This window comes from Nothoprocta perdicaria, unplaced genomic scaffold (assembly GCF_003342845.1).
Source record: "Nothoprocta perdicaria isolate Ctin4 unplaced genomic scaffold, notPer1 scaffold_194, whole genome shotgun sequence".
NCBI lineage: Eukaryota > Metazoa > Chordata > Aves > Tinamiformes > Tinamidae > Nothoprocta > Nothoprocta perdicaria.
In genome coordinates, this window is record NW_020455138.1 from 1,127,317 (window position 1) to 1,145,925 (window position 18,609).

Below are 18,609 nucleotides of genomic sequence, written 5' to 3' on the forward strand. Positions count from 1 at the left end.
CACTCTCGTTCCTAAAATAATCCTTTCAAATAAGTGCAGCTAATAGAGTTTTTATCAGGCTGGATCCCCAGTCTGTCATAATTTTGTTTTCCAATCACCCTGTTTGTTTAAGTTGGAATAAAACTATTTAAATCAGTTCCTTGTAATCTTGAGTTATTTATAGATAAAATGATTTACATGTTTGTGAGATATCTGGTTGTGGGTACGGTATTGCTGAAGGTTTTTCTTTGGGGATTACAACACCATTTAAGTTTATTTTCTTGTTTTCCACATCATGTCTTCATCTCCTAAAGGAAATAACGTATTCTCTCTATCTCTTTCCTTCTCCTTAAGATAAAATGCCCACTTTTGGCTACATTTATTTAAGAGAGTAATGTAGTTTATCAATTTGCTTGTTTGGAAGTAGGATTGAATTTGTGTTTGGAGAGCATATGCCAAAATCACTCCCTTTTATTTTTTTCCTACTATGGTGAAAGAAATTCAAGAGATTTTTATCTAAAAATCCTACTTCCAATATTGATTATTTGGGCCAGAGTCTGATCTTTACAACACTTCTGTGGAGGAGGCTTACTTCTGCTAAAGGCAGGAGAATTACAGAGTAAAAACTGTGCAAGTAAAATAATAGCAGATGTGCCCATTTACAGGAGCCTTTCTGTCCAAGTGAAGCRTTTGCCACCTGCTCACCTTGGGGAGCCAGGTCCACATCTGGCTCTCCRCATCCCCCTTCTCTGTGGCTGGGATGGCTCCTGTGTCGCTGAGCAGAGAGGAGGGCAACGCAGGAGGCAGCAAGGCCAGGWGAGAGCTAAAGATCCCAGGATAGGTTCCCGAGGTGCTGGCTGTGCGGGACGTGAGGAGCATGAAGAGCACAAGCAGGACAGAGAGCACAAAGAGCAAGAGGAACACAAGGAGCGGGAAGAGTACAAGGAGCATGAGGAGCACAAGGAGCACGAGCAGCGAGAAGGGCATGCGGAACACRAGGAGCACGAGGAACATCATGGGGAGCGTGACGAGCACAATAGCAACTTCAGGAAATGGAGAATTTCATGCCAGTGAATTATGGCTAAAGACACTTACCCCTTARCATCTCAGGTTCACATTGGCAAAATATGGACAAGGAAGAACAAGGCAAGAAGTATGTGTTGATCCTAACTTTGAGCAATTTCAYCTGAGCACATTTCAGTCGATCTTTCCATGGTGCATTTCCCATCAGAGAGGAAAAGCTCTTCAGAGCACAGCAGCCGTTGAGACAGGCCAAGGTTGTCCCTGCGGCACTCTGGACATCGGAGCAGCTCTGCGCTCCTGCTGACTCCCACAGCCCGAGCCTGACTCCATATCTTTGTGTTCTTGAATTTACTTCAGGATTTTTTTTTTTTTTTTTTTGAGTAGCCTATATTATCTCACAAGAGATATTTGAAGACTTTTTAACATAGGTATCCAAGTGATATCCGCAGCCTAGAAACTGCAGAGGACCATCCTGCGTTAGCTGGATGTTCAAGATTTTTTTAGGCTGTCAAAAATAGCTTGTGTGTCTTCTGTTTGCAGACTCTCAGCTGTGCAAAGGATTATTTCTCTTCGCCTGTGGTTGGGTGTAAATCAGGTTAATATTATATTTCTGGTTTTTAAAAAAATAATAAAAAATCAGTGTCAGTGAATTTGGTGCAATGCATGTGAATTTTCAGAYTGCCTAAACATACTGAATGCAAACAGTAGTACTATTTCTTTTTTAAACTTTGTAGGAAYGTAGAAGATATTTTGCATCTAAGGCATTTTGAAAAATCAAAATTTAGTCTTTTAAATTTTATTGCAAACTTTGTTTTGTGATTATCGCTAAAAAAAGAGATTTTTCTCCATTATGCATTCTGCACATTTACTCTGTACAAACCCCCAATCTCTTCTGCCCCTTTGACAAGCAACTAACTAAAAAGAAAAGAAATAGACAACGAGACAGTAGAGAATAATCCTGAATTAGTGGAGAGATGAACTCGCTATTTAAGTCCTTCCTACAGTTCACTGATTTTTCTGCATATGATCGCTAATGTAGGAACCTATATGGGACTCAGAAGGAGGAGTGTAGGTGGAGAAGAAAAGGGTTTTGAAAGAGAGTCTGATTCAGCCTTTGCACCTGCCTTGGTTGCCAGCTTCGGGTGAAACATCTTTGACTCTTTATGAGAAGTTTCTGCAGTTTTATTTTAGAAACATTGTCTCCCCATTTTATTTTACCCATCCTACTGTTCAGGGGACATGCAGACTATTTTATTTTATTTTATTTTATTTTATTTTATTTTATTTTATTTTATTTTATTTTATTTTATTTTATTTTATTTTATTTTATTTTATTTTAATTTTAGCTTGAATAAGAAATCAACTGAGTTATTAATATTTCAGGCTGTGCCTTGGCCTACCATCCTCAGGCAACTCAAGGAAAAGCAGCAACCAATGACTACACTAAGCCTAGAAACAAGAACCAAATTTAAAATACATAATGTATTTCCTTTTGTAAACATATATTTGCAATAGTATCAAGGTTTGCTTTGAATAGATGAAGACTCTGGTTTAGAAAAATGTTCCTGTTGTGGGAAGGAGGCTCRACAGAGTGATTCAAAACATGTCCAAAGCACCTTGAGCGTGAGGAAACCAGGGCTGATCCAAGGTCTCCCGCGGGAGCAGCGCTGCCAACCCGGCCACCCCTGCTCCTCCTGCTACCYGGTACCTAGACGTGCCAACCACGCATGCTCCAAAACCAGGGAAGGGATTTCACCCAYGGCTTGTAAATCTTCTCTATTTCCAAACATATAATGCTTTTACTAGCTGCCACCTTAATGCACCAAGAGCCTGAAAAGAGGGGGTTTAAATCTGTGTAAAAGGCAGTTTCCTAAAGGGATCCATCACATCCTTCTAGCCTCAAAAAAGCCTGTGGCAAGGCTTTCGAGGCATCAAATATCCAGAGCCAGGGAAGGTATGTTGGGTATTTCTAAGGTTTTCATTTCTCTTTCTAAGCCTGCTGCATTTGGCCTGATAATTATCGAGAGGACTTGGCTCTACAGGTGTAGGTGGACGAAAAATAGCCTCTGTAAAATGCTTTAATGCTCTCTAAAACACTCCTAAAATAGGTTYTCTGCGAGTGTATATTGCCCATGCAGCACACTGGCTGTGGAGGCCTGGTGTAAACATTTTACTGATGCTCATCTGCCGGGAACTGCCTTATCACCGCCGAGTCACCCATGTGTAACATGACCAGCCACACTCGCAGGGATAAAATCTTTATTTGAGGCTACATCATATATCCTGCATATTTCAGAAAATATCTAGGGTCCTTCCTTCACTTATTTTATCTCACATTTTCTGCTGGTAAAAATTRAAGAGGATGAGAGGAAATAACTCCTCCTTACGCTCCGGCTTTCCTCCGGCTCCCTGCCTCCCTTCACGTCTTTGCCTGGACCCTCCTCTCCATTCCCGCTTTTAGTTCCACTGGTCTCTTTGTGCCACGTTTCTTTTATTTGTTTATTTTCCCCTTCCCCCAGAAAAGGGGGGCAGCTCCGTGTGCAGATCACAGCCCTTGGCACGTGTCCACCGGCTCTGGATCCAAGGCCGATGGATCCTCCCGCTCTGCAAATGGCCACGTTAGATTCAATACCACATGCTCCACTACAGCACCTCTCAAAAGAGCTTAGCTGTTTTGGGTGAGGGGGTCTTTTGTGTTTTTTTTTTTTAAATACAGTGAAACATTTCATGATTTTTGTTCTAGGTTTACCCGTGTACTTCAAAAAGCAGTAATTTCAGATGCATGATTACACAGATCATGCATATTATCATCTACCTTTTTTTTTTTTTTCCAAATAAATATGATTTTCTTGCCAACAGGCAGTTCGCTGCACCAGGGTCACAATTCAGCAGCTACTTAAASAGATGTTAAATTTTGCTTTGGGTGACCCTAGACTTCCAAAACAAGAAAATACTCTGAATATCTGGCCCTTTGAGCAACTCGTCTCCCTTTTTCCTAGCAAACCATTTTACATTCCAGCAGAAAAGTCAGTCTAAAATGTCTTCAGTGTCCTCTGTTTTTTTTTTTTTTTTTTTTTCCATGCCAATTCCTATATCCAAGCTGCACTTGGATATCCTCCCATGCTACATCCCATTCTCCTGGATGGCCGGGGCAGCTCACAGAGTTTTGCCTCGTGCCTTGCCATCCTCCCAGTTGTGCCGATAGGGGTGTTCATGGGGCTACACTGGGCACCAGGTCAGCAAAAGGATTTGAATAAACATGCAAATAAACAAAAACTCTTTAAAAAATTATTCTAAATTGTATTATTTGTGTCATAACCTGCTGAAAAAAAATATTCCTGAAAGGATATTTTTTCATCCTCTACCTTTTGCTGACCATATTTACAACTCAGCTCCACAAGCAGCAGAACATTACGTGAACATCAGTGTAACGGGTTGTGTGACTCTGTGGGTAGACGTGTGTTTCTTATTGTGGATAAGTGTGTTTCAATATAGACACATAATGGATGTCTAGCTGTCTATAACTCTGTCTCAGCGCCTCTCTATTTCTCCCTTTCTCTGCTGGAGTGTAATTTCACCTCTCTATTTATACTATTACAGTCTCAATTTTATGTCTGTTTTCTAAAAGCGTTCGAATTAGACTATTTGACATTTCCTTGTGCTAACGTGCTCCCTTCCAGACAGAATCCTGTTTTGGAGAGAATATTAATATTTGTAAGAAGCTGGAGAGCGGAGCAGTAAGAGGCAAGCGCCGCTAGCGGCCAGGAGCCCTGGGCCAGCCTGGCCTCCAATCGGCCTTGCTATGGATCCTCCCTGGCACCTCAGCAACGAGGGGTCTCATCATTCACACAGTTCACCATAGTGGAGTTGCAGCTTGCTTCCTGCGTCGCTGCAGGCGCTGGGGAAGATGCCACGTGTGGATGGGGCACCAATCCGAGTGGCTCCCAGGCTGCAGCGGACTCACCTTGAATGTATGGACTTTGGCCTAATGCAGATCCTTCAGGGAAGTTCATGCCGAGCCAGCTGCACTGGCCTCCTTGGCGAGGGGGGAAAAAAAAAGGCATTTTCAAGGTAACACTGGGATGACCCAAACCAGCAGCCACTCCACAGCATCACGGAGGGCTCATGGATGAAGGACGTGATACGGCTAAGCGCAGCCATGCGGATTTTGGTCCTTCCTCCCCTCAAGCCAGTGCCAGGCATCGCACTGACCCAAAATGTTTGGGTCTGTGAGCGGGTCTCACTTGCGGGGGATATTCAACACTGCTGAGATGTTACCTTTGAGGAGCKCTTCACCGCTGGAGATCTAGGTTAAGTTAAAAAAAATGGAAACGAGTTGACTTCGATTTATTTCATAGCAGGTCTGGAATTAGTTTGAACTTGTCGTTGCTTTGGCAGGGAAAATAAACATTAAATAGAAGCAAAGTCAATCATATTTCAACATTTGCATTTTTACCATTGAGTGTGTTTACCTGAATTATCATCTTGTAGCAGACACCTCTGCTTTGCTTTGATCTCACGCTACCAAAGGTATTTTACAAGAAGCAGTCATTAAAAAACCCCCACACAATTATGACAATTTCTGTAAAGCTCATCAAGTAATATAAGGTGCAGGGCTTTTCATTTTAATTTTAATGTGCTGTACCGTAGAATTAAAAAATAATGAAGTGTTTTAAAGAATCCTTAGATTTTACTTCCCCCTAGTACAGCAGCAGGAGATGTGTGCTTAATGTGAAAGATGATGGCAAAATGGACTAGATTTCCTATCTCGCAGAAAGATTTATAGGATGGCAACGATACCAAGTAACAAACCAATTGTGCAATTGTGTTAATGGGAATAAAACATCATGTGAAGATTGTGAGCTGTTATTGCCAGAGCTTGTGTAAATACAGTTTAGTTCATTGTTACCCCTTCAAATTATGCTTATGTTCAGCTCCAGAGTGCAACCTCCGCTTCATCTCTTGAAATGCCACCATCTGAACCAGTTCTCCCATTTATATAAACATATTTCCCATGTTGTCAGGGAATGGGAGAAAGCAAGTCTCTCTTCTGAAACACAAGCAGGCCAGGGGAAACGAACAAAATAGAAGTATGCAACCACGAACAAAACAAAGTTCACAATGAAGTAATTAATTGTCTGGTTTTGAAGACAGCTGGTTTCTAAGAATTACCATAAAACCAGTAATTGGCAGCATATGAATAGTTATAAATTAACAGGTAATGCATGCATATTGTGCTTCCCCATTATGAAATGCTACAGTGTAGCATAAAAGTACAATAGATGTATGGAATTGCCAGTCACATACTCATAATAACAAGTACATATAAAATCCTTAATGTGCGTTCGTAATAAAAATACTTCCGTTCTCCATTACTGATGCCAAGACTGTATTTGCCAAACATGATCGTGAAAGTTACTATCACTCACCTGTTCAAAAGGCATCTAAGCATTGAGCGTCTTTAGGGTAGGCGAGAGCTTTGGCAATGCAAGAATTGGTAGCTGAATTGCCAAGATCAGGACTTGAACCTTGGCTCACGTGTAACTTATATGAAATATTTAATCATGTTGGAAAATATGGGACTTTATAGATGACTTTTAAATTTGCAGTCATGATTGATGCCACATAGGCAAGAATTTCCAAAGATGAGTGAAGAAAAAACTGYTGTCTTGCCCAAATGAGATTTGCTCATTGTTTCCCTTCTAAAATCTTAGAAATGATTGTGACCAAACCCAGACAATATGCCATTCTAACCCTTATTTGTGTTAATCCTCTTGAAGTCACTGAAGGTAAACCCATGCTGGTGGGCACAGGCTAAATACCTAGATGGAAAGGAAATTGTTTGCTAGATTCTATGCAGCAGTGCAAGCAAATATAATACAGCACTCTCCTCTGAGAGTGAGGTGCTTTAGATAACCTCTTAAAGAACCAAGGATGATTGAGGTAATGGCCTAGGCGTTTGTGTTTTGTCTTGTATATCAGCACTTACAAAAAGATTTGGACGGGCAGTTTTGAAATTGAAGCTTTCTTGACATGTAAGGGAAAAAGTCATGTTGTTGATGCACAGGACTAGGTCTTCTCTCACAGCAGGTTGACATTTGCTTTCCTGTCTTTAGGAAAGGAAGACCTGAAATGTTCTCTTGATTTAGTCACCTGAAGGAGTGTTGAAGTGTTGGGTAATGCTTTTTTGGATGTTATTAAAAACTAAATAACTGTATATTGAGAGGTGGTTCTTTTTGTTTTCAAGTTGCACTCTTGGATTATTTCTATATCTTAGGCATGTATTTAATATATTGAGGAGAATTAACAACACTTTATTTTAAAAAAATCCAGTACTTGTTAAATAAAGTCCTTCTGGATGATGGAAAATATTCTCTAATGTTTCAACTGTGCCAGACTTTTCCTAGTTCCTCCATAAGCACCACAAGCATCTTCAATGTTACATAGCCATGGGCACACCTCAACCATTCCAGTGATTTGTGCTGGTTAGTGTCTGCTCATTTATGTCCATTAAAATTAACAGTGGCATCTTTACTTGCAAACCCTGCTCTTAACTGGATACAGGAGCTGCATACCTGTGCCTTAAAGGTAAGCTGGTCTTACTAGCAGATTCTGATATACGTACGTGCATGCTCCAAGATGCTGAAAATCCAGCCCTAACTGGACTCTCAAATTCTCCGATATATTTTTATCTGAACACAAATTGAATTTTTCTCTTCTCTTTTTGCAGTTATTTGCATATTCAGATGATCTTATTAAGCTGTCTGACAGCAGTCAAATAGCTAGGAACAAGAGTTGTTTCCTCTAACTTTAACTATCTTAAAGTGAGACATCTAATTTAAGCTAGCTGTGAAGGTGCCTGCGTAGCATCCAGATGATAAATGATCCACCTCTTTAGACTCTGATTTCTGGAGGTGCCTCTCTCTCTCGTTATTAACTTTAGAGAGCGCCTAACCGCTAGGCAACCCAAATTAGTAGAGATTAATCCTAGCGTAAAAGGTCTAAGCTCTGTCAGCTGTGTCTGCAAAACTGCTCTGAGTCTGAGGAAAAAAAAAAGGTGAAAAGCTTCTCTATTTCTGAAAATCTGAGCCAACCTAACACGCAACTTTTTTTTTTTTTTGGTATATGTGGGTAGGTATGTGCATGCACAAGCCTGTGCATATGTGTTGGATAATAAAATGCAAAACTAATTTGGTACCTATTTTGCCTAAAAAAAATGAATGCAAGAGAGTACCCGCATGGTGGTTATACGATCCTCCTCAACCTCTGCCTGACTCCTGCTCCTGGGATTTCCTTTCTTTTGCCTTCCAAAGCATGGTATATATCTAGGTGACTTCTAGACACTTGCGGAAAAAAAAATGTATGTAAAGCTCATAAGGCCAGGTAAGTAGTCCAACCTGCAGCAATGAATAATAAAGAGGAAGCTGTTTCATACATGCAAAATATGACTTGGATCAATGAAGAAAAGAAATATTAGTTGGGATTCATTTGCTTATTACTGGCATACATATCAAAACAGTCACAGGACAGTGTTGATTTTTTTTTTTTTTTTCCTTACCTGTTGCTATAGGGAAGTCTTTGGCCTAGGAAATGTTTGCAGCCATCTATAAAGTCCCCTAATGCAAGTACTGTGCTGAGGCTGAAGGCTCCAGCTGGGTTTGATTCACCAAATATGTTTTTATCTCAGCTCTGCAGTACTGCCCTGCTGCTGATGTCCTCTTGCAGGATCACAAAGCTTGGTCTCGGCTGCAGGGTGAATTCATCTACCTTGAGAGCTTGCTGCCAAACCCTGCACTGGCTACTTTAAACCTATTTGAGGTAGCCCTACTCTAAGCTGCAATGTGTTTGCTTGGGTAATACACTGATGTCTTGTTTTTTGACTTCAGAGGCCATTTATAAAATCCCAAGTGTTGACGAGGTGCCCTCGTTTGCGCTGCCAGACAGCTGATAGCTAYTGTGCTGCCCTGCTGCCTCAGCTGCAGCTAAACATACAAGTGTAGTTGCAGCCACAAACGGTGTAAATTTTTCAACATTCTCTTTTTCTTCAAGGTCTAGGGAGAACAGAAAGGAGAGCTAGAAAATGCTGGTTCATCAAACCCRAACATTGTTGAGAGCGCTCGCTAACTCAAATGTTCTTCACGTCCCAGTGAGAGCTTCAGCTGGCTTATCTCAGGCAGGCAGACACACAAGAAGAATCCACCTAGGGCTATTACATACAAAGACACAGCCTCTTGCTCAGGAAGTTCCTCAACTACGAGTCATTAGAGACTGCCACAATATTAATACACATTTGCCCCATTCTTATGCTTCCCTAAATATCTACCATTGACCTTGGCTGGAGACAGGATGAAAGGCCAGATGGATCCTGGGGCATGACTGGAAGGAAGTTGTTTTCATGTCTGTAAGTCACAAAGTGAAACACAAGAACCTCAGAGGACATGAAGGGTAACTAGAAAATAGTCTCTAAGCACAGCAGTAGTGAGGGGTAATACGAAGGCAAGTGTTGATTCACTGCTCAGAGGAAGGTGATACTAGCTAATGATGCTAAAGGGGCATGAAAGTTTGATTTGGTTTTTTTTTCTCCTGTCTTTATTTGGCTATTTTCAACAAGAAAGAATCTACTTCTTCTTTCTTCCACTACTGTTTAGGATATCTGATGGGATTGGTACCCACTGACAGTAACAACACTGAAATGAGGCCACGCTTCTTCCAGCTGCACACTAATTTCCAGGGTGGTTGGGTGTCCACAATGTTTTGTTCTCTAACAACAATCAGGCCACCCATTGAATGATGCATTTCACACGCTGAGACTCATAAGCGGAAAGGAGCACTGTCCTTGAGAGCTAGACTCTGGAATCTACACATTGAAATGCAAAGCCAGTACACCAGCTTGCTTCTTTTGAATAAAATCAATACATGCGATATTGACAGTTTCCAAGTATACAGTTCTATAGTTGCTGTCATAAGACAAAAATGTAAAGATCTAACTGCAGTGAAGAGTGGTTAAATTGCAGTCCTGTGCTCTTTAAACACAACTTGGTCACAAACCTGAACAGTGGTGAAGCTTGCAATTGTTTTAATATGAATGAGCAAATGCAAGTTTTACRTTTCTAATATTTAGGCCAAAGGAACTGCTGTTTTTCCAAACATTTTACTATGCAAAATACACAGGAATATTTCCATGATATTAGGTAATTCTGTATCAAATATATTTGTAATTCTAAGTGGTTTGGCGATATTTGAGCAGAATGTAACTGAGAGAGACAATGTTAGCGCTGTGTTGGTTTTATTGTTTCCTGCATGCTCTAAAGCAATCAAACAATTCTGCAAATGTTCTTCAAAGAATACATCTAGAACGTTACTTCATTAAATATCTCCTTGGCATTCATTCTATTTTCCACTTTGAATTGCTGCATTTAGTTTTGAAATGACCTTTCATAGCAGTGAAATTTTATTAACTCTTTGATCCACTGGCACAGAGATGAAAACAACAGTGAAAAGGGAAATGCAAAAATGAGTGCTTTTAGGCTGCCTCGTATTGTGGAACAGCATGAAAAGGAAGTAAGTTCTATCACTAAAAGGATTACATGTTGCTTAATATTGCTGGCATTCCCTCCATCCTCCTACTAATGTCAGTGATCAATGTTATATACCCGCTTATGTTTGTCTTAGGGCCTTCTGTTAAATACACCAGGACATATTTTGTCTTCAAATACTCTCTCACTCTACACAACACTTAAGGTCCAAATTTTGTGCTTTTTGCCTTTTTTTTTCCCTCTSTGTAACTCAATATCCATTATAAATCCAGGGCTAGATTCACTTATTCCATGAATTATTCCTAAGCAAGTAGGGTTAAATGAGCTCCTATGAAAGATGTTCTAGAGAGGCAGTATATATTAGAGTCACAGTTCAGTCCTTGCTTTTCTTTCTTCTAAAGTGGCAGGAAGATTCAGCAGCCCCTTTGCCGGCACAGTTTATTCCTTGCTCAGCACTGTGTTGGTATTACTAGAGCATTTAGAGGTCAGGGAAAAGACTTGGAGTTAATGGGAAGTAGAATGGCGGTCCATGGGCAGATTTTCCTCTTTTCCTCACTGTGACCTGCAGTTTATCTGACATCCTTGACATTTTCCTGCAGGGAAATATAGGTGGACTTACAACYGAATGCACCGTGCTCAGTGTCACTCTGCCCATGCAATGAGTATTCATTAATTTAAGGGTAACCAAGCCAGACTACAGAGAGCTCTGTGCTTGATACCCACAGAAAGTCCCTGCAGTTTCACTCCACTCTGACATGAATACTGAATATTGACAGAGTTGAGCTCTGTCCTGGCTGTGAAGAAATCAAACAAAGTCTGAGCCTGCAGAGCAACAGAGCTCATATCAAACGATTGCCTCCTTCYGCACCCTTAGCCACAACCACTGTTTATAGCCATGACTAATCAYATCGACTGCATTTACTTGACCTACCCCTCATGGGAAGGCTCTACCATTTATTTTGCGTTAGTAGGAGGAGAGAACACCATATTCCACCATTGTCACTGTGCAGATTGGAGCCCTGCTTTTTCCAAAAAAAGTTAAGATACACAGAAGTAAATTTAGAGTTCTCAAAGCAATCTACATTAAAAGCAACAGTGAACACGTTTAGGTCATATATTGTGTGGTCTTGGATGTTCAAATACACTTTATTTAAAATTACGTACCATAGTGCTGTTTTTAATTCTTCTATCACTACAGAGCCTTTTAATTCTTCTATCACTACTATAGTACTATTGTGTTGCTCAGAGTCTTAGACTGTGCCCATCACCATAATACCCAGATTAAAATAGATCAAGATCAAAAGAGGAACCTTTTCACCAACAGTTGAACTTCCTGAGATGCATAGAAATGCACTTAAAAATCTRGGAATTTAAAGATTTTAATTAGGAGTCCAGACAAAGAGAAGTGTTTTAGCAATATTAGCTGTTCATTTTATTAGGAAAAGGCATATTTTATTAGAGAAAGGCATATACATTACTTACACCACGAGTTAAGTTGTACTGGTGAAAAAAGCATTCTGAATAGCTGTCAGCATCTAAGGTGACTGAAGGCTCCGTTACACACACATATACACACACCCAGAGCTAATCTCACAGCACAGTTTTATAAGCTTTGTCTCAGCAAGTGACAAATATTTTATCTGTAAAGGATCTACAGAATTTCTGAAAAGCTGAAGGCTGTTATTATAAAATTAGGCTGGAGTAGAAATAAAAATTACAATTGTGCTGAAACTGATTCGATTTTTTTTTTCTGATGTACTTTGCCTTTTCTTTAAAATGGAGCTATACTGCTATTGTTGTAAAAAGGAAAATAAAGTAAGAAAATTTGACAAAACAGTAATTTCATAGAAAAGGAAAAGATAGGAAATTCTATGAAAAACCTTTAAGGAATTAAATGTACATTACTGCATTTTGAAGAAAGATACTGATTTTGAAGTAAAAATATATAAATTATAAATATTATAAAACAGGAAAAAAAAAAAACATGCTGAAGGTATTGATCTAATCAGTTTCATAGTTTTCCCCTGTTGTTTTCTACTCAGAATTACAACMGACTGTAAATCAGCTGCTTCTGAAGTTCATATATGTTTAGTTTGAAACAGAGTCCTTAACTTATTTGTATATTAGGCCCATGGTGTTGAAAGCAGACAAGCAAGCAAGTAAACAAGGAAGAATTTAGTAGAAGAGTGGTATTTTTAATCCACAGTGCAAGAGGCAAATAATGAAAGGAGCCAAGCAATAGTTACCATGAGACCACAACTAAAAATAGGCAAATAAATAAAGACTTGGGTTCTGTGACTGTATGTGCTACTTATGGCTGTTAAGAACCCTTCTCATTTTCCATTTGGTTTCGCTCCACATAAGTTCATGAGACGTACTGCAATTTGCAGTCAGGTACTCAGAGCCACATGTGTTAATGCGTGGGGCTGAAGGGGAGCTGAAATGAGAGGTCTCTAAACACTGCCCAGGCTCTGCCCACACAGCTCTGACTACTCAAGCCCTGTATTGCAGCATGAAGAGACACCTACCTTAACTTCTTCATACACTAGAAACAGTGCATGTGATAAACATGCCTTGTTGGATTGCTTAAAAGCTGGTATTTGATGCATTCTTCAAAAAAAAAAAAAAAAAAAAAAAGAACAATGATGGAAATAAACTGAAAGTCATATTTTTACAATTTATTTTATGTTCCGGTAGTGCCCCCTGTCAAGAATTTTTATGCCAAGTGCTCCACAAATGCAGAACTGTCCTTGCCCCAAAAGCAGTGTGAACTTCACATTTCAGTGAAGTTCAGCTGTCACTAGACAGTTTATTAACAACTACTGCCTTAAAAATATTTCATGATGTAGATAAATAAGGCCAAGATTTCTTTTTGTTGTTATCATCTTTCATTTCCAAAGCATTCAAAACTGCACATGCGTTTCTCAGTAATTCATCTTAAATGCTTTTAGGCAGAATGGTGAGGGCATTTCATCTGCAAAACAAAACAAAACAAAACAGTTAGCTTTAGCTCTTCATTACAAGATAAATACCATGAAGTAAATAAACTGTTACTTTCCACACAGTTCAAACAAATGATCCATGGCTGAGGTGTTATCTTTCCTCTTATTTCYGCTTCATATATTAAAGAGAACAAACAAACAAAAAAATATTTTAAGGCACGGAAAATGTTATCTGATGGTGCTTATTACTACATGAACATATTCCTAGATCGTCATTCATATATGTTTAAAAAAGGTACACAGAAAAGGGTGAATGTGAGCTACATTTTCATTCATGCTTTTTTAAAAAGAAAAAAGAACAGAAATCAGAATGCTAAACTTTGGCCCTGACACCATCCATTAAAATCTCCAGTTAATTTTTTATTCAGAAATTAATTTAATTCAAATATATTTCAGCAATGGGAAATGTCTCAGTGAGATGATATAATAGCTTTTGTAGAACTAATGGCCTCTTTCACAGTGATGGTGGAACATCATACAATTTTCAGCACAGATCAAGTAGGTGGATTTGAGTTTTAGTGCCCGCTCCGCAGCAGGTAGCCGGTGGCCGGGAAGGAGAGCGCCGGCCCAGCACTGGCCTCGCCGCGTGAACGGGGCTGCTCCAGGTGCTGTGGTACCTCCTACATGGTGTTTCTGGCATTGTCCGAGTTCACTCCACTGCATCTTGTAAAAACAGGCTCTTTGGGGAACTGCACTGGGCATATTCTGCCTTCCTCGTACAGGAGCTGGTGTGTCCCAGCTGCCTGATGCTTTACATCACACCAGTCCATCAGAGGTACAGAGAGGAAGCAAAATGAACCTTTCTGTAATCCAGATAACAAAACTGAAATGAAGATTTGTTCTTTCTCAACATTCCTTCATTTCACATCACTTCTTCACTGACTATCCCATAATCTATTTTTTTTTTTTTAACTCCTTTTAAGATTTGGAATTAAAGAGCTCCCTTTCCTTACCGGTAGGAACTGATTTCACCAGAAAATATTCTTCCTCCTTCCATCTGATGCATCTTTGAGGCAGTTTTATTCAGTCCTAAGCACTTGGAGCTGTAAAGCTTCAGCAGGGAAAGAAAACTGAATGCCCAGCACAAACCTGGCTGAATTCTTTTCAGCAGCTTTGCTCAGCTCCAGTGAATAGCAGAGMACATGAGGCTGATGTGGGATTTGTTTCAGCATCAGGCAGTTGGTCTCGGTTAGTCTGTTAAAGGCATTTCTGCTCTATAGGTTGTCCTATTGCAAAATCTGTTGTTTGTGCTTTTTAACAGCACAGGGATATGGAAAGGCTGCAGTGCTCTAAGCAGAGTAAGGTGCCTGCAACCTTCAAGCAGCACCAGTGTTCTACAAATGACAGTGCTTTTGAAAAAGAAAAGAAGTCTCTAGTGAGTGGAAGTTATGTATGTTATGGAAAGCTACCTTTTAATTATCATGTTAAAACCAGTGGTTGGTTCCATTACCCTGTGGTTGTGGTTACCCTCTGCCTGTGCAAAATCTGCAATTCTTTTCTTCTTCCACACACTACATTGTTCCAAATATGCATCAGATATTGATTTTTAGAAGGGCTCACCCACATAACTTCTCTTGATTTCCACAGGTTTCTGATACACAATTCATAATTTTGTGATTTTTAGGCTGTCAATGAAAAATGTTGAGAACAGAACACACTCCAAACTTTGGAGTTTATGTTAATGCCAGAGTCATAAGTTTTGCGTGATTTCCATTTTTAAACATGAAATGGGTGAAGTTTGATGTCTGCACATGTCAAGAAGACCAGCCTTACCTCCTAGCTTTTTCCATCTAAGTTCTACTCCTTCCACATTCTGCAGAGAACTGACAAGGATTGTCTTTAGTTTTTCATTTTTTAACACCTTCCTACWGTAAAACAATAGTTTCCATCTTCATGCAGTGTTTACTTACTTGCTAAGATCATTTAACCCAGGCTACAGAAAGTAAGTATTTACTTCTCAGACATTGTTAAAATGCCATTACAGATTGTATTTAAATTTATACATTACATAAAGAGTAATTATGTTCAAGTGAAATGATGATGATGATGATGATGATGATGATGATAATAAGATCGAGCAGCAGATGTGTGAACATAAATGCTTGCCACCTGATTTTAAACATCAGACGAGCTAAATGGAAGCTTAAGTATCTTTCTGGGATCATTTTGTTAACTCAATATAAATAACTTCAACTTTTATTCTCCATTCGAAGACAGTAAATTATAGCAGAATGTTTTCCATAGCGTTGATATTATAGCAGCACTGACATCATTACTTTGCAAGTAACTAATTGAGAAAGTCATTAGGTACTAAGCTTATCATAATGTTTAAGCAGGGGCATAGTCTGAACTTCGGTATCTTGCACCAAACTGTACAGATAGCTAACCATGCCCTTCTCTATATGAAGTCCAGTAAGAACAGCCAAGGGTCTCCTCYTCATTTACTGCCTCATCTTTGAGCTTTCTCATCTTTGCCCATCTCACAAAATTTTCTATAAAATACCCATCAGATTGAATAAAAAAACAGTGGTAAAGTCACTGATCCTCGCCACCTTTTATTTGACAAGTTTGCATAGACTATGCACAGAGTATACCTGCTTACATCCCACCTTCACTTTGCTGAATTTTATCCACAGCTACTCTCAAACACAGGCCTAAACTGTACTCCAGCTACCCCAGGGTGGGAGAYCCTCTCAGTCTTTTGTATCTGAACTGCTGCATTTGCACTGAGAAGAGATAGGAAGGGAAGAGTTGGTGGCAGAGCAGCACTCTGGCTTTTTTTGGCTCTCAATGTCTCTCATACATTGCACAGGAAGACTCTTACATAGCTCAGTGCTGTGGATCCTCCTACGCATCTAAAGGTATGGCTGTTTGTGAAGCCTATGTATAGTCCAAAAATCTTTTGCAGATCCAGTCATATGATGGTCTCACGTCTGAAAAAGATCTGGTAATCACTGTTTCTTTTTCCTGCTGTGTCCTCACTGCCCTGGAAGGACCTAAAAGGGTCATAAAAGTGCTATATACAACTGACTCCCCTTTCAGACCSAGTCTGACCATCTGCAGTTCTCGGTCAGACAATTGTCTTTTCCATAGGTCTGGAAAAATATGGTTTCCTTCAATGAATCTCAAGAGAAATCCTGGGATGAAGCAGTCATTGTGTGTCCACTGTGAGGATGAAAGAAATAAAAGAACACAATGGAAATCATATTAAAAATGCAGGGATATGACATTGAACCAGTGCCAGTGGAGGACACAGAGCTTTTTTTCTCCGTCTTCAGTCACTAGTCTTGCTCAAGAGGTTGGCTGCCATGTTGTGGACAAAAACTAGTGTTTCTATCTACGCTGTGATGGATGGCCCTAGTTGGAGGAAGCTACCCTAGCTATAATGTATTATAAAATCATTTTTAATTTATTAGAAGAAGAAAAGATCAAGGATTGTTTCCACTAACCTTAACCACTTTATTGGTATTAAATCATATTAAGTTGCTGTTATTTTCTTGTATTTGGCATTTTCTTCTGGTTGTTTATTCTGATTCGCCTTGGCCTCCTGCCAAATGTGCATCTAGTGTCGAGAGTCAGTTCTAAACTCCATTTTTACTATAAAAAATGAAGAGAGATAATTATATTTAAGACCAGTGTATATATATATATATAAAAGTAGCTGTAATTTACTTCTATGGTGAAGTATAGAGCAAAACAATAGCTTTAAAAAAACATACCATGTGAGCTCTTGTATAGACCATATATATACATATCACTTTCATACAGCTTAAAAAAGAGTTCCTGAGGCATGCGGTATCTTAAAATAAGGCAAAGAAAACCTGACGCAGCGAGAGAAAGGCACCCGCTATGAGAGGAGAGCTTCCTTCTACTCCCCCCTGAAGACAGTCCAAGGAACTCAAGACCCTGCAGGCTTMGAGAGATGAATTTTTGTGCATTTGCTTAGACTAATATTTGTATTCAGACTAATGCAAATAACATTTTCATGTCACATAACTATGAAGCCTGGTGTCACATGGAAGTAAATCAAGAATAACTCCACTGAACTTAGACTGTCTGATAAGCAGAGAACAAGCATGTGTGCGTGTTTATATATCCAAATATCATTAATTACTTCACTGAGCCTATTCCAGGGGTGAAGCTGCTGCTTACAGTTCCCAGGCAACGTATTGACTCTTTAGTAGTCTATCAGTGAATGGAATATATTCTGCAAGATTTATAATTAAGTGTCTTTAGATTTAGTGTTGTAAAATAAGTAAGATTTATGCAAGTATTCAGAATACATGCAGACAGAGCAATTGGCCACTTTAGAGTTTGCTTTTGGGTAACTGTGTCCAGACTAATTAAACTGATTAAGAACATATGCAATGCAAAATGAAGGCCAGACTAATTTTTTCTTATGCATATACTATAAATAGGCTATTCAGTTAAACAGCATCAAAGCTGATTCATTAATACATTCTAAATATCCAGTGGAGGTTAGGGGAATTCACAGATTTTAAAATTAGACTGGTTATAAATGGTGCGAYAGCACTTTAAGTGACTAATTTTAGGTAACTAAGTTTGAACATTTTGGCCTTTTGCTTTTAAGTATGTTAATGTGTGCAAATTAACCAAAGTACCCTATATCCTAAATGTTGAGTCATATCCTTCTACTCTTGCAGTAAATTCTTCTATAAATACCATGAAGCCGAATTAAAAATATAACAAAACATCTAGAAAACTTCCCTACATCCATAGGTCTATATTAAACGCAGCTTTGCTATAATAAACCTATATACGGAAAGGAGAAAAAAATTGCCTATGAATTTCAAAATTACTTTTCTTACTGAAATTCTCTGTGCTCCATGATCAAAACGATAGCAAGAACACAGTGAAAAATTCAGGAAAAAAGTATATATGAAGGAAAAAGTTACAATGTGAAGTTGCACACAGCTTGCTATTTAAGCATCTGAAAATGCAAAGAGCACTTTACCAGCAGCAATCTGAAATTAAATGCAGCGATACTGAGTCCTAATGAAACTTCTTGAAAGTCTGCAAACTGGCTTTTAGTTACATTTCTTATGAAA

At 39.2% G+C, this 18,609-nt stretch overlaps 1 long non-coding RNA gene across 3 annotated transcripts in view; it reads right to left on the bottom strand.

The window, feature by feature from the left end:
- Nucleotides 1-13,285: 13,285 nt before the first annotated feature.
- The window catches only part of LOC112945610, a 122,141-nt gene continuing 116,817 nt past the window's right edge, over nucleotides 13,286-18,609 (bottom strand). The window contains exons 8-10 of one of the 3 annotated variants that reach the window (XR_003249048.1): nucleotides 16,990-17,137; nucleotides 15,314-15,363; nucleotides 13,286-13,512 (exon numbers count right to left, since the gene is read on the bottom strand). This is a non-coding gene — a long non-coding RNA (uncharacterized LOC112945610). The remainder of the gene's footprint in view (nucleotides 13,513-15,313; nucleotides 15,364-16,989; nucleotides 17,138-18,609) is intronic. The other 2 variants (XR_003249047.1, XR_003249049.1) reach the window with 2 other exon arrangements.